This window comes from Polypterus senegalus, chromosome 4 (genome assembly GCF_016835505.1).
Source record: "Polypterus senegalus isolate Bchr_013 chromosome 4, ASM1683550v1, whole genome shotgun sequence".
Classification (NCBI taxonomy): Eukaryota; Metazoa; Chordata; class Cladistia; order Polypteriformes; family Polypteridae; genus Polypterus; species Polypterus senegalus.
In genome coordinates this window covers 85,791,527-85,807,479 of record NC_053157.1, presented here as the reverse complement: position 1 = coordinate 85,807,479, position 15,953 = coordinate 85,791,527, and positions in this window count along the sequence as shown.

Here is a 15,953-nt window from a genome sequence, read left to right as displayed (position 1 = left end):
AGAATATAAGTTAATAATGCATGTAGCCTAGTTGAATGAATGTTTTAGTACATGTTATTTCTGGTAATTGTTATTACTCTAAAATAGTTTAACATCATGAGTTTGAAAAACTATTAGGCACAAGTTAAAAAAGTAAGTTCTCCTTCCTGACATGACAACCTAACACAAATATTCACATAGGACAGTTATTGCAAGAAAAGTAGTCAGTGCAGTAAACTGCAAACACAGTAGAAAATGTAAATCAAACTTAAAGGTTCTCCGCTCATACCAGGTAACAGACCATAGATACTATTGTAACATTTTCCAGGATGTTGAATTCTATGAGCAGGAATTATGGGGACATACATCTTTAAAGGGTGGCATGTTGGTATAGTATAACTGCCTCCTCATGCATTCATTATTCCAGGGTTGAAATTATGGACCTGTTTGTGTGGAATATGTCTGTTTTCCTCATTGTTATTCCCTACTCACACTTCGAATTTCCTCCCACACCCACACAAATGTTAATTGGGAATTCCAGAATGGCCCAGTGTGGACTGGTGCTCTGTCAAGGGCTCAATATTGCTAGGATCAGCTCAGGCCACTCATTACCTTAAATTGTATTATGTGGGTTTGAGAATGTTATGCTATTTTCTTTGAGAATGTTTCCTCTTCAAAGAAGGTACAAAGAAAATCAGCCAGCTTAGATGTAGTTCTGCATGGTTTTCTTTATCTGTTTTTTGTTGTTGCATACGATATGAATAAATTAATCTTGTACTATATATTTTAACATTATTAAATTATTTATAAATTATATTATTTTAGTTCCTTAAAACAAGTGTGTTTGGTTCTGTGAAAGAATGGTTTAAAAACCTATTGGCTCCCAATAAAAGAGAAAACATTAAGGTAATTACCTATGGGTTAAACTTGGCTCTACAAACACAAAAACTCAAGAATCTTAACTCTCCCAAAATTCATTCTGAAATTGATCTGAAGATTTAGCAGTGCTGAAATGCCATACAAAAAAATCTTTGAACTCAGACAAAAATGCAGCGTTGTATTGAGTGGGGTGAAAGATCACTGCAAGGGAGTAAGAAACGTGCTGGCAATATTTTGAAAACACTGCAAGGATGGAAGAGAAAGAGAAACAGATGAAAAGGTTATGGCCTACTGAAACAAATAGAAAGAAAGAAAGAAAGAAAGAAAGAAAGAAAGAAAGAAAGAAAGAAAGAAAACGAAAGAAAGAAAGAAAGAAAAACACCATTTTTCTCTCCACTCCTCCCAATATTCCAGACTTTAGCCATCCTGTATAATCCAATGTAGTAGCAGAGTCCCATCTGTTCCAAAATGATTCCCAATTTTCTATAAGCCTTCGTGTTGTGACCCTTTAAATCTTTTAATAAAAATGTAGATTAAAAGTTAATTTCTCTAACTTGAGTGAGTCAGAGAATGAAAAGGGTCAAATGGGAGTCAAAACGAACAATCAAAAAACCTTGAAAAGAAATTACCAGAGAAACTACTTTCTCAAGCTAAACAAAAAAGTCTTTCCTTTGAAACAAAGTACAGATAATGACAAAACATGTGGCGTGTCCTTAAATATCATGCCTAACAAAACCATGTGACCGCATAACCATAATTACATTTGCATGCACGCACTCAAGACATGACCTTTGACATTTGATGATGTCACCTGAACGCGACTAAAGAGCAAAAATTAATGTACAGAGCAACACGTTAAAATTTTCAGTTGTGTGGTAGGTGATATGTTGCCCTTTTAAGCGTATCAACTTTTGAACCGTGAGATTTTGTAAATTTTACTTGGACCGTCTGATAGCATAGACAACGTTTCAAAAACAATCGCTGTTGCACCCATGTGTTTTTCAAGTAAAACTCTTAAAACTTTAGCTGATAGTATTTATAGATTTTATATTCTCAGATGTATATAAAAACGTGTCCACGTCAGCTCTGTCCTGGAGCTAATCCATAAGGTTGCCCATTGAACCACAATTTACACAATTTAGGACACTCACTTCTCTAAAAAATGAATTCCCAGTAATCACAACTCTCTCCTTGCTGGAGCATATTTAAAAGTGGACTCTTTAGGTATGTTTAGCACTCAAAGTGAGCAAATGTGATGGTGCCCATAAATCCTTGACATGGAAGCGTCCAAGATGCATCCATATCAGATGCCTGAACCACCTCAAAAGTTGGTATCGATGCAGAGGGTCAGTGGCTCTACTCTGAGCCTCTCACGGATGTCTTGTACTTCTTACCTTATCTCTAATAGAGAGCCCAACCTGAGAATTTTTATTAGTTTATTTCAGCTGCTTGCACCCACAATCTAATTCTTCGTTCACCATAGGTGAGGATGGGAATGTAGAATGACTGGTAAATCAAGAGCTTTGCCTTCAGACTCAGCTCATTCTTCACCATTACAGATCGGTATACTGACCGCATAACTGTACTTGCTGCCTCCATCTGCCTGTCAATCTCACCATCCCTTTTCCCCTCACTTATGAACAAGACCACAAGGTACTTAAACTCCTCCACTTGAGGCAGTAACTCACCTCCTACTCAGAGAGGACTGTTCACCTTTTTCCTACTGAGGACCATGGCTTCAGATATGGAGGCCATTTCACACTCCGTCACAAACTGTCCCAATGCATGCTGGAGTTCACAGACCAATGAAGACAACAGGGCCACCTTATTAATAATAAGCAGTGATGCAATTCTAAGGCCACTGAACTGGACCCCTTCTACCCCCGGTTATGGCTTGATACCCTGCCCATGAAAATCACAAACAGGATAGGAGACAAAGCACAATCCTGGTAGAGTCCAGCATCTACTGGTAAACGTACTGAAGTTTTTTCCGAGTATAGAGACACGACTCTTGTTAGGGGCCCTGGAACTCCATACTCTCCACACTTGTCAATGTATTCTTTTAACCTGACATAAGTCAGAAACTATAGGTTATTTGGCTGGTTTCTGATTAAAAAAAAAGCTTCCGATATTTATATTTTTAAAAATCCTGAGCACATATTCTTATTCACTGGCAAAGGAAAAATTTAGAACATGGATCAATATAAGTGAATTCGAGAAAAAGTGTTAATAAAGAAATCAAAGTGGGGTAAAGGTAATGTGAGATAGTAACAATTGTGCCACTTATACAATATATAAATTGAGTTAGTTTATAAACCCACTTAGTCCACTGCAGTTTCATGAGAAACTGGATGGTGTGCCATTTCATCACTGGGGACACTACCACTTAACTTTACACATTTGTCTTTTGTGCTGGAAGAAGAAACAGAAATTAAGCCCATATTAGAGTAGACATGGGAAATAAGTATAAACACCACACAGGCAGTGTTCAGGCCAGGAAATGAATTTAATTCACATGAGCTGTGTGGTGACAGAGCTAACAACTGAGCCACTATGGCACAATAAGTTATACAGTGAGAGTCAAATAAGATTATAAAAATGACAAGAGAAATCAGAAATAACTAAAGGAAAAAATAATATTATCAAAATAAGAACATGAGTGGCCTGGCCACAGGAAACAATACCTGGACAAAAATCATATTAATAAAGCAGAGAAAAGGTTAAAGCCAAAAATTATCAATGTTAAGCCATTCCATATAGAATGCTGGTGGCATAAGATAACTGGGACTGAAATCAACAAATTGGGGATAGAAGTAAACTTAAGGCAACCAGATCCAGAAAGTTATCTCCAATGATAACATGAAGTGTATGTGCTGGTTAAGATTGCAAAACTAATGAATGGCCAAGAAGAACAGCAACATCAGACACAACAGGATATGAAGAAGAGGACCAGAAGTTCTCCAGCAAAAGAATGGAAAAGAGTTGGTAGTGACACATTGGATTGGAGTCTCTGATGTGAAACATAAGTAAAGAATTATGACAGGTCAAAGGCAGGTACAAAAAAAACTGGTTAACATGAGCAACAAATAACATGAATCTTGAGGAGAACATTTGGGTGGGTAAATGTCGTAGCAGAACAGACAACAGTCAGACATCTAAAGAAGAATGCAACAGCTGAATACTGTTGAAAATTAAAGAAGCAGAATAAAAAACCTCATAGTTGGAGTGTTGGGGATGGTGAGTGGCTGACTGCCCAGTGAGGCTGGCTGGCTGGCTAAGCGGAATTAAAAATCAGTTGTATAAATAACAGCCAATAAAATGATATGGCATAATAAGATCAATTGACAAGAGGATGTAAAAGAAAATCCATGAATAATTTGCTAGAATATGAATTTACATATGTGTGTGGTTGAAAGGCAGCAAAAGGTGAGCATAAAAGAGATACAGGGCAGCAGGTGACTGCCAAACGTAGACACCTCAGCAGGATAGAGTTGCTGTAAGGAGCTAAAAGGCTGAATGACTAAAGCAGGAGATAAAATAATGACACTGCTGGGCTAAGAGGCAATAGGAGTTGACAGCCTTTTGAAGCAGGCAGTTTGAAACATGGACAAAGAAAACAGCATGAAGACACTTTTCTGCAAAAGCAAAAGCAGGTCAAAGTATATTAAACTACCTGAGAACTGGTGGAAAATGGAAAAGGAAAAAAGAGCAGTTTTTAGCTAACAGTAGGCCTATCTTCTAGGCTGGACTGTTGCAACAAAAATATTAAGCTGACAGGCAATGAGTTGCAAAAGAATGCAGCAAAACTGAAGGAAACTAGTAGTTTGGCCAGCAGACGGGTAAAAGCTGGAAGACATGAGGAAGTATAAAGAATGGAAAGGCAATGGGTAATCTAATGTGAATAATGGGGCAAATCTGATACAAATGGAAACTTTCAAAATCAAAAACTGCAAGCACAGGAATTGTCTGCACCATAAAAAAGACAAGTGACCCAGGTAATGTAATCTGCAGTCTGGTACCTCTACTGAGGTAGGCTATTCACAAAATCCCAAAATGTGATGAGTAGAGATGAAGTGGGAATCAGCTGGAAAATATATGACATATTGAATGTCATTTTCTTCAAATGAGCCAAATATAGTACAAAAAAATCAAAACCAGAAAGGTACAATCTGATTTCTCTGCACTATTGAATATTTTCCCTGTGTTTTTGGTCAGACGTTTTATTGTCAGTTTTACTTAAGGAGGAGAGTTGTTATTTTTTGTTTAATTTGCAAGGTATTCAAATAGACACCTTAGATTTGATCTTTGGTGAACTCAGTACAGTTAAAGAATGTGAAATAAATGACTGGACACACAATGAAGGTTTGGGGCAACCACTCGTATAGTTTCCCTGGCTGTAAAAAGGTTTAAGTTTTAGTACAATGTGTACAGATTCGAGTCCAATGTAGAACTGCTCAAGTATGGAGGATGAGGGTTTTTTATAGTCAGTTTCTAGGAAGTGACGTCCTCTGGGCCGGGACAGGCAGGATTTCTTGTATTTGGTCTGTAAAGAAAAAAGAGAGCGGTTTAGCCCAATCCGCTGCCCCTGACCTGACGTGGAATTGGTGTTTTCTGGTCCCTTTGGTCGACTCCAAAGTGCATGTGTGTGACAAAGGATAGTTGAAAGGTGTGTGTTGATAGATAGATAGATAGATAGATAGATAGATAGATAGATAGATAGATAGATAGATAGATAGATAGATAGATAGATAGAGATTAAAGAAAAACAAAGAAATTTTAGATTTTGAAAACTCTATCCAAAGTCCACACCTCACCCTAATGAAATGTGTTTGCAGTATCTGTAATAAACAGTTCATTTTCTGAAACAAATGTATTTGAGCAACTGTAAAGCAGTTTTGCAGAAAGGAATAGGCCAAAATTGAACATTCTATTATTATACGTTTGTGAAAACAATTTCTTTTTCAGAGAGTATTTTTACTTGAGTAATTCTTTTAAAGTAATATTGCTTTTAGTTGAGTATTGGTTTGGACTAAGCATCAATCCAATAATAAGTGAAAACAAGTAAAAATGACCAAGTCTTAAAAGTGATTAAAATAAGACTAGAAAGAGAACTCACAAAATATAACATGCTTTTCAAACCAAATTCTCAATTTTATCTACTTTTACCTCAGTTGTATCATATATCTCCCTTTTGTCTAAGCTATTTCTCCTATTTCTTGTCTCATAGCAATAAACAGGGAGTCCATCTTGGATCCCCAATAGTTTTCACATCTTGCGTTCTTTTTCAGATATGACAACACAAAATACAGAGCAAATTACATTATATTGTACTTTAAAATTTGAAAGCTATTCAGAACAATATCAGAACAAGTTGTCATCCCAGACAAATTCTAAATGCAAATACCATGAAAATGAGATTTTTAAATCAAAAATAGTTACATTATATCCTAAGGAGATCGAACAATGCTACAATTGTGTACGATTGTGGCGAGGTATGTGAATTTATTCATTGTTTCTAGCATTTACTAAGCATTTTTTAGAAAGTGGGGCGCACATGAAAACATGCAATCGCAAGCCCTGATCACCGTCGATCAAAAAACGGTGATGACTATCAATGTCCCAGAAAAAGCTTATTGCACATGGCTGCAGGCAGCTGGGGTGACACAAGGATAACCTTTTTTAGTTTTTTCAATCATTGTTTTTCAGAAGCAGTCCAATTTATTTTATTTTTTTTTTATTATTAATGTCTTTCTGTTGGGTCCGTGCAAGTTAAAAAGCTTGCTTCTAGGTTTCTGGGTAAGGCTGACTTTGGTTCAATGAGTAGGCCTCATTGCAGTCTACAGGCCTACTTCCAGAGTTAATGTGCTGGCATTTTTGCTACCCTGGGTAAAGCTGCAAATGGCACTCTGCCAACTCCTTTGCCTCAAGTGGACTCATCACTGCCAGCCCTATATATAGAAACCTGGAGACACAAGACTGGAGCCAGAACTAGGAAGAATGAAGTATGGAAAGTGTGGATACAAAGCAGTAGATTGACAATTTGCAAAGTCAAGGAGGATTTTTGATTTGTAATAGCAACGTCTGTTTATAAAACAGTCTTTGAAAAATACACTCATAAGGGCTGACATTTCAGGAATCACATGGGAATTAGGCTATATTAGCAGACATTTTTTTAATTTATTTGAATTTAATGTTTCTCTACAGAAAAAAAATTCACATAATTCAATTATTTCATTCTGATGATGGTTACAGTCTAGTTATAATCTTAATAAAGCAGTTCCTTAACATATAGATGGATAGGCAGATATAACTTTATATGCATTTCACATATATTAATCAAACAAATAAAAAACATAAAAAATAAAATTGAAGTAAAATGAAAACATATAAACATTTACTACGGTGGCCTGGCACCCTGCCTGGGGTTTGTTTCCTGCCTTGCACCCTGTGTTGCCTGGGATTGGCTCCAGCAGACCCCCGTGACCCTGTAGTTTGGATATAGTGGGTTGGATAATGAATGGATGGATATAAACATTTACCCATAATTCCTATTAACTGTTGTCTTACATATGCAAATAATGGACTGTATCTATCTAATCAATGCATGAGTTTTTCCAGTGACAGGTGGACTGTGGAGAACCTTTTTAGTGTGCCAAGAGCAAATCTAATAGGTGGTGGTGAACAATGGAGAGCAATATTTGCTATGCTTTAATGCAGATTTTAATGTAAACTCATAGAAGATTATTATAGCTTGAATTAAGTCAGTTTTTAGCACTGCATTTAAAGAGCTGCAGCCCAGCTGCCATTTTAATCATTTAGTTTTCTTTTGTTGTGTCTGTGTCTTCTGTGCTACACCAGTTTGAGGATTATTATTATTATTACTAGCAACTTGGCGCGCACTATGCTGCGCGTTGGATGACCACAGTTGAAGGACTCAATCGTAAGGACCTCTCGTCGGGTGTCTCATTGGCACGCTTTTGCCTCTTTCTTTCGTGATCACGGCGTAATCTGTCTTCTCTCTGTAGGGGTTTCAGTTGCCTTTTCGCTGCGGCAGAGACGCGTCGTGGAGCTAATCTGTGTGGATGTTGAGTGTCCGTTTCTTGCGAGCGACTGTCACGCCTTTGCCTCTTTGCTTCATGATCACGCTGTAAAATGTCCTCTCTTGCAGCAGCAGGTTTAGTTGCGTTTCATTTCGGCATTGTTCCGTAAGGTCTCCTCCGTACAAGTGCACATGGGTAGCTGAAGACGGAAAGGCATAGTGGGCATAGTGAAACACACGAATTGGTGACCAGGGGAACCATCCGATTCAGACGCGGGGCTCGAAATACTCAAGTGCACAAGTTATTTATAATTTCATTTTTTTTTTTTGTTATGAACTTCCCCAAAAGAGTTGATCAATGTAAATAGTTAATAGTATATGAACAATATAATCTGTTGTAGTACGGGCGTTAATTAGCGTCACACCTCATAACCTGCATACACCACGTGTTTGGCTGTAACGCCAGAAGCGCAGTGGACGCTGTAAGGGTAGGTTGTGGTTTCTGTTTCTTTCGTGATTTTTTTATTTCATTTTATTGAAATAAATTAATAGGCAGAGGGGAGAAGACATTAATGTGACACTCTGTCTATTTCTTTACTTTTGTTTTGAAAAGATTTTCGGGAACAGGAAAAATAAAAGCAAAGGGGAAAGAACGGAGGGGGTAAGCAGGAATTCTGAGAGGGGATGGACTGGGGCTTTTCTACGGGACGGCTATACAGCCAAAAGGAACGCGGACACGGACACCGTGCTGTGCTTTTATTATATAGATTACTAGCTGAAGTACTTAGCATTGCCCAAATATGTTTGTAGAAGGGGTTAAGGAAGGAAAGCAAAGCTTTATATGTTTTTTTAATGGTGACTCAGTTATTACTACTACCATCCCAGCCATCTACACTGCCTCTCTAACAATGTCTCCGCTCACATGAGTTACAAATTTCATCATTTTGGGTTGAATTGAATTGTTATAACTCCTTGATAGGTTGTAACCATGAATGCTATAACATATGACTCATCATCTTAGTTAAAGATGGACAGTTCATCATGTTTAAATAATGAAGAAAAGCCGCCTAAACAGAAGTTAAACAACAACCCTTTGATTTTTCTTTGTGTTGTGCTGCATTTCCACTCTCAAGCAAACCACACTCAACTTTATATATTACAGTAGATAGAAGCAGTATGTGGTGTTTCCTTGGTAAGCAATATTAAGCACTAGTCAATTTGTCTGCTAGTCTGATATTTAGTCTTTCCGAATAATTCACTTGCTCTGAGCCAGCAGGTGGCAATGGTGTGAAAACTATAGCATATAGGAAAAAAAAAACTCACTAGGATCCCCAAGTGCAAAATTTTGGGTTCCAAAGTAAGCTGTCTTGTGTATATGATTCAAGAGAGCAACTATGACAAATTCGGCGCAGACAAATCAAAGGGTATAGGATTGTATTAGGAAAATACAAACATACAGACATTCTATTATCTCTCTATTATAATAAAAAAAAATCCTGGGACGAGATGTGACTTTTTCAGGGAGATACTTTCATGATGGGCGAGACGAGACTTTGTGCCAAGAGATTTAACCACGCCCGGGGCCGGAAATAAAAGCCAAAGAGTAGATGACAAAGTAGAATGTCATAAAGAATTCAAAAACATTGGCGCTATACACAAGCAGAGCAGGGTAGAGGTAATGAAAGTACTAAAATTAAAAATTCTCAAAAAAAAAGATAATAAAGATCGCATTTGCACGAACAATGGAAATTATTACTGAGTGAAATAATGGAACAGCAAAAAGAGATTGAATGTATTGTTTGGATTTAAACTTTAAGTCAGAGACTTGTAGATGGTCTAATTCGTGTTGCCATTAGGGAAAAGCTATCTATCTATCTATCTATCTATATACACTCACCTAAAGGATTATTAGGAACACCATACTAATACGGTGTTTGACCCCCTTTCACCTTCAGAACTGCCTTAATTCTACGTGGCATTCATTCAACAAGGTGCTGAAAGCATTCTTTAGAAATGTTGGCCCATATTGATAGGATAGCATCTTGCAGTTGATGGAGATTTGTGGGATGCACATCCAGGGCATGAAGCTCCCGTTCCACCACATCCCAAAGATGCTCTATTGGGTTCAGATCTGGTGACTGTGGGGGCCATTTTAGTACAGTGAACTCATTGTCATGTTCAAGAAACCAATTTGAAATGATTCGAGCTTTGTGACATGGTGCATTATCCTGCTGGAAGTAGCCATCAGAGGATGGGTACATTGTGGTCATGAAGGGATGGACATGGTCAGAAACAATGCTCAGGTAGCCCGTGGCATTTAAACGATGCCCAATTGGCACTAAGGGGCCAAGAAAACATCCCCCACACCATTACACCACCACCACCAGCCTGCACAGTGGTAACAAGGCATGATGGATCCATGTTCTCATTCTGTTTACGCCAAATTCTGACTCTACCATTTGAATGTCTCAACAGAAATCGAGACTCATCAGACCAGGCAACATTTTTCCAGTCTTCAACTGTCCAATTTTGGTGAGCTTGTGCAAATTGTAGCCTCTTTTTCCTATTTGTAGTGGAGATGAGTGGTACCCGATGGGATCTTCTGCTGTTGTAGCCCATCCGCCTCAAGGTTGTGCGTGTTGTGGCTTCACAAATGCTTTGCTGCATACCTCGGTTGTAACGAGTGGTTATTTCAGTCAAAGTTGCTCTTCTATCAGTTTGAATCAGTCGGCCCATTCTCCTCTGAACTCTAGCATCAACAAGGCATTTTCGCCCACAGGACTGCCGATACTGGATGTTTTTCCCTTTTCACACCATTCTTTGTAAACCCTAGAAATGGTTGTGCGTGAAAATCCCAGTAACTGAGCAGATTGTGAAATACTCAGACCGGCCCGTCTGGCACCAACAACCATGCCACACTCAGAATTGCTTAAATCACTTTTTTCTTTCCCATTCTGACATTCAGTTTGGAGTTCAGGAGATTGTCTTGACCAGGACCACACCCCAAATGCATTGAAGCAACTGCCATGTGATTGGTTGATTAGATAATTGCATTAATGAGAAAATGAACAGGTGTTCCTAATAATCCTTTAGGTGAGTGTATATACATATATACATATATATATATATATATATATATATATATATATATATATAGATGATATTTATTGTTATTGTTCATGTTATTGTTGGATTACTGACTATCTTGTAACCTCCATTCCCCCAGCTATGACAGGTCAGTGCCCATAAAAACTACAAATTTGCACTTGAAGAAAATTAATAGACATACATAAGCTGAGTATAGTGCAAACTGGGACATTGGACCATGTGTAGGCTTGCCAGATGTTAAGACTAAGCATTGCTAGTACACAAAATTAATGTAAAACAATTTAATCGCACAGTCGTGTTTGCTATGCTTGAAAAAGTGCTACCCCACAAATTTTACTACCTGCATAGTTCAGCTAAATATTAGAGACGTTGTTGTATGCAATTCAGTCCCTTCTGAACCTGCTGTAAAAAATGTCAATCTAACCTCAAAGTCTGTGACGTTTCATAATTAGGGCTTGCAAAGAAATCATCTATTCACTTTCTTTTTGTTATGAAAATGCTTTTTTTGCATTTGTTTACAACAATGAAGGATATAAAATTATCTTTAAAAAAGTAAAATAAATAAAATGTCTTCTTCAAATATATTTATATTGGATTTGGCATTTCTTAAACACCATTTAAAACAACATTTGTATTAAAAAAAATAAGAAGAAGAGTCTTCTAAAGTACACTTTCAAAAATGGAGCATCTATTTTAAAATAGATTCCAGAGGAAACAAACAAAGACCTATCTTTTAATCCTTATAATACTGGTAAAATCCTATTATAACCAGCTGACTTCTGTTGCCCTTCTTCAAATTAGCATAGATCCCATTGTCTCTTGTGGATGGTCACATTAACATTCTAAGAAGAGTCAAGTGGCAGAGGTTTTGAAATAATTTCTACAGAAATTCTTTATGATGGACATTTTTGAAACAATGCTACAGTATAGTGCTAGATGTAAAAAAATTACATTTTTTCATTCATTTAAAGCAGTTACTGTATTTTTCCATATATTGTAAAATATTTACTACATATAGTTGCTATATAAATATATAAATACTATATATATACAGTATATATATATATATATATATATATATATATATATATATATATACTTATAGGGCGGCATGGTGGTAGTGCTGCTGCCTCGCAGTTAGGAGACTTGGTTTCACTTCCCGGGTCCTCTCTGCGTTGAGTTTGCATGTCCTCCCCGTGTCGGCGTGGGTTTCCTCCGGGCGCTCCGGTTTCCTCCCACAGTCCAAAGACATGCAGATTAGGTGGATTGGCAATTCTAAATTGGCCCTAGTTTGTGTGTATTCTGTGGTGGGTTGGCACCCTGCCCAGGATTGGTTCCTGCCTTGTGCCCTGTGTTGGCTGGGATTGGCTCCAGCAGACCCCCGTGACCCTGTGTTCGGATTCAGTGGGTTGGAAAATGGATGGATGGATATATACTTATAACTGTCTTCCTCCTAGAAGACTACTAAAATGACACCTTTTGTTGACTAACTGAATAGATTACAATATGCAAGCTTTCAAGGCAGCTAAGAAGAAGTGGCCTTAGCTGCCTCAAAAACTTATTGTAATCTATTCAGTTAGTCAACAAAAGGTGTCATTTTGCTTGACTTCTCATTGCCACCATAATGGTTAACACTGTACAACACCCTACTACTACTAGCAAAATACTGAAATATTTATAGAATTCAAGGAATGTGCCTACAGTGTTGTATTCTACCATTATATTACTTCACTATTAATGCATAACAGAACTAATCCAGCAGAGACTATATGGTGTGCTCTAAAATGTTTTTGAAACAAGCAAGAGGTTCTTTTTGTAGTGGTTTCACTGCGAGGAGCTCATTCATATCTTTAAGAATAGGATTTTCTCTCTTGCAGAGCTTTATTCTTCAGCATCTATACAATACGCTTTCTTAAAAATGGAAACCATTTCAGTTAGCTTGCCTGAATTGTTGGAAATCTTTCCATTGATAATAATCTTGTAAATGTTCCAATGGACTATAATCTTTGTAATATTACAGGCAGGCTGTTATTTTTTATTTAGCTTTTCTATGTCTGCTTCTTTTGTATCTTCAAATATTGTGAGGCTGCTACCACCCAAGGAATTACTTTTAGAGTCTTTGTTTGCAGGATATCTTCAGAACTCAAAACCCCACAGAGTAACAACTACAGTTGTTTTTTTTTTTGTTGTTGCTGTTTACAAGCTAAATTTCAGAGATCCTTCCAGGGAAAACACTAATGTATTTCATACTCTCTCTTTAAACTTAAAAATGTATGTTGCCCATATGAATTTCTGAATGCCATGTTTAATACAAAACCTTTAAGTCCCTGCCTTTTAGATGACCAAAAATTCACATTTTCCAAGATGAAAAACTCATTCATACACTCTAAATTAAGGGTAATGCTGGTCATTAAGGGCATGAGTGTCTTGGGTAAAGTAGTTCTAAATTACTTGAAGTTGTTAAAATAACTAATTTAGAACTACTTTATACCAGAAATTGAGTTTCTTAATGACTAGCATTCCCTTAACTGAGCACATTACCGGCTTAATCAAGAATAGCACATAAGTATTTAGAAATGGCTAATTTAGGATGACCTGCAAGACTTTAATGACAGGTGCTGAGTACAGCTATGGTTGAGAAAGCCTGCTTTACACTGTAACATCCCCACCTCTTTAACCTCACTTTCCACAAAAAATGATTTTTTCCCCTTTAATTGTAAGATTAGCAGTCTGCCAAGCAGACTAGCATAGATCTGTTGTCTTTTTTTTTTAAATGTGTCAACTGGCAGAAGTTGTAAAATCACCTTTACAAATTTCTTGATGATGTACATTTTTGAAACCTATGTTATACTACCATATGGTAAGGAGTATAAACATTTTTCCTCAGGGTGACCCTGTTGGAGTCATTTCATAATTTACAAAGACACGTGACTAATTACAAATTGACACACTGTGAGGAATTTACAGCACAAGTGCCTTTACAATAAAATTCATTTTGCAAAATTATTTAGCCTCACTAAGCACAGATTACTGTACTCGTAACATTTGGAAACAACACGCCACTTACACTAATAAATCTTCAAAAAAAAAAGATAATTTTCTTTCTAATATTTTCCAACTAATCTCTCAGCCATAGAACAAAGAATAACATTTTCTAGATAATTAGGGAAATTGAAAACTGAAAACTAGAAAACCCTCAATGTTAGCATTTCAAAAAACGAAAGCATGCATAGTTTTATGTGTAGCTTCTTTACAACTGACCAGTACACTGCAGGGCATACAGTCTTCAAGCTAAATCTCATTTTATATTGTCAAAATAAAACCAAGAAAATACAGTACATACAATCAGCTTCTCCATAACATGCAAACTTACACAAAGGAGAAAATATTACTCAGACAATACTTATATTCTTCTCCAGCATCACTAATCCCTGCCGTGAAGCATTTTGACTTTTTTGTATTGAACATTATGTTGGCATTTATAGGGCATGGTACACATATACTGTAAATAAATTTAGTTTTAGAAGGAACTGTATATGAGATTTTTGTATTCTACATTCTGGGTATGGTGTGTATAATACTGTGTATACCATAATACTTGCAATATTTTTGAATGAACAATGTATAGACTGACTGTTTAAGTGTGATATAGACAGAGAGAGACAACTCAGTGATTTTCAGGTGTCAGAAGACTGTGGAATGGGGCTTTGACTCTAAAAAACTCACTGGAATCAAAGATCTTCTCCATATCATAACTGTAGTGACCTCAGTATATGTGAAAGAAGAATGCCTTTAGCAGACAAAAGTGTACCTGAGAGGTCAAGACTACGGAACATACATCCCAAGGACAGTTTTCAATTAAAAATGAAAGAACCTATAACTCGAGGAGCTGTTGAAAATTTGGCCCTCATTTTGAAGCTTAAAACACTGAATATTCCATCAAAGACAACAGCAAGCCAGTTGTGTTGTAAATTATTACAAGGACCTTAATGAAGACAAAAATGATCCCATGCATTTGGATGACATGATATTCAACATTTGTTATTAAAATTCCACATCGTAAATGTTAGGACAAAAAACAATATTCTTAACCTTGGAAACCAACAATACACATACACAAAATAATTGTGGACATAATCAGAGTCATATAATGATCAGCATAAATAGAGAAAGCAATAGCTGCATCACACTAGTTTGGAAGAGTTTTGAAGAGATAGGTTTGAAGACTTGATTTGGATTTCATATAGAGGTCACGCTGAAATGATGGGAACAAGTGTGCCTTCACTGTTTGGAACGCTGGAGTAGTAAATGGAATTTTTAGGGCTGCAAGGTTAAAAGTATTCAACTGGTAGCTGTTTTTAAGCTGTGGTCATGGGACCATGTAAACAGTTGGACAAAAGAGACACATTAGTTGAGTCTCAAATAACACAATCACCGAGACCTAAATTAACAACAAAAAAGCACATTTACTAAATCATTACTAAGCAAATGAAGAAAATAAAAAACAGCTAATACAGAAAATTACCTAAAGCTAATCAACTTAAACTTACTAAAACTGAAAAATATTAATAACCCAACTAATAGAAAACCTAAATGAAAAAACAAACTGGGGAATATTGCTAGAAGATACAGACAACATTAAATTTCAAATAAAAATTTTAAAATACTAAGAAAAGAAAACTCCCAACCTAAGTGATACAGTAAAATAAAAAGAAACCCAGACATATGAAGAAACAAAACAAGTCAAGAACTGATAACAGAAACAAAAGAAGTCCAAAAAGCCAAGACTTGAGACCTAATTCAAGCAGAAAAATAGAATCTCGATCCAAAAAGAGGATAAAGCTGATTAGTGAAAAAACGTGCTGAAAAAAGGGCATGCAACATCTAGACAAAGAAAACAAGTGTCTAAAGACATTTTTATTATTAAAGCCCAACCCATTATGAAATT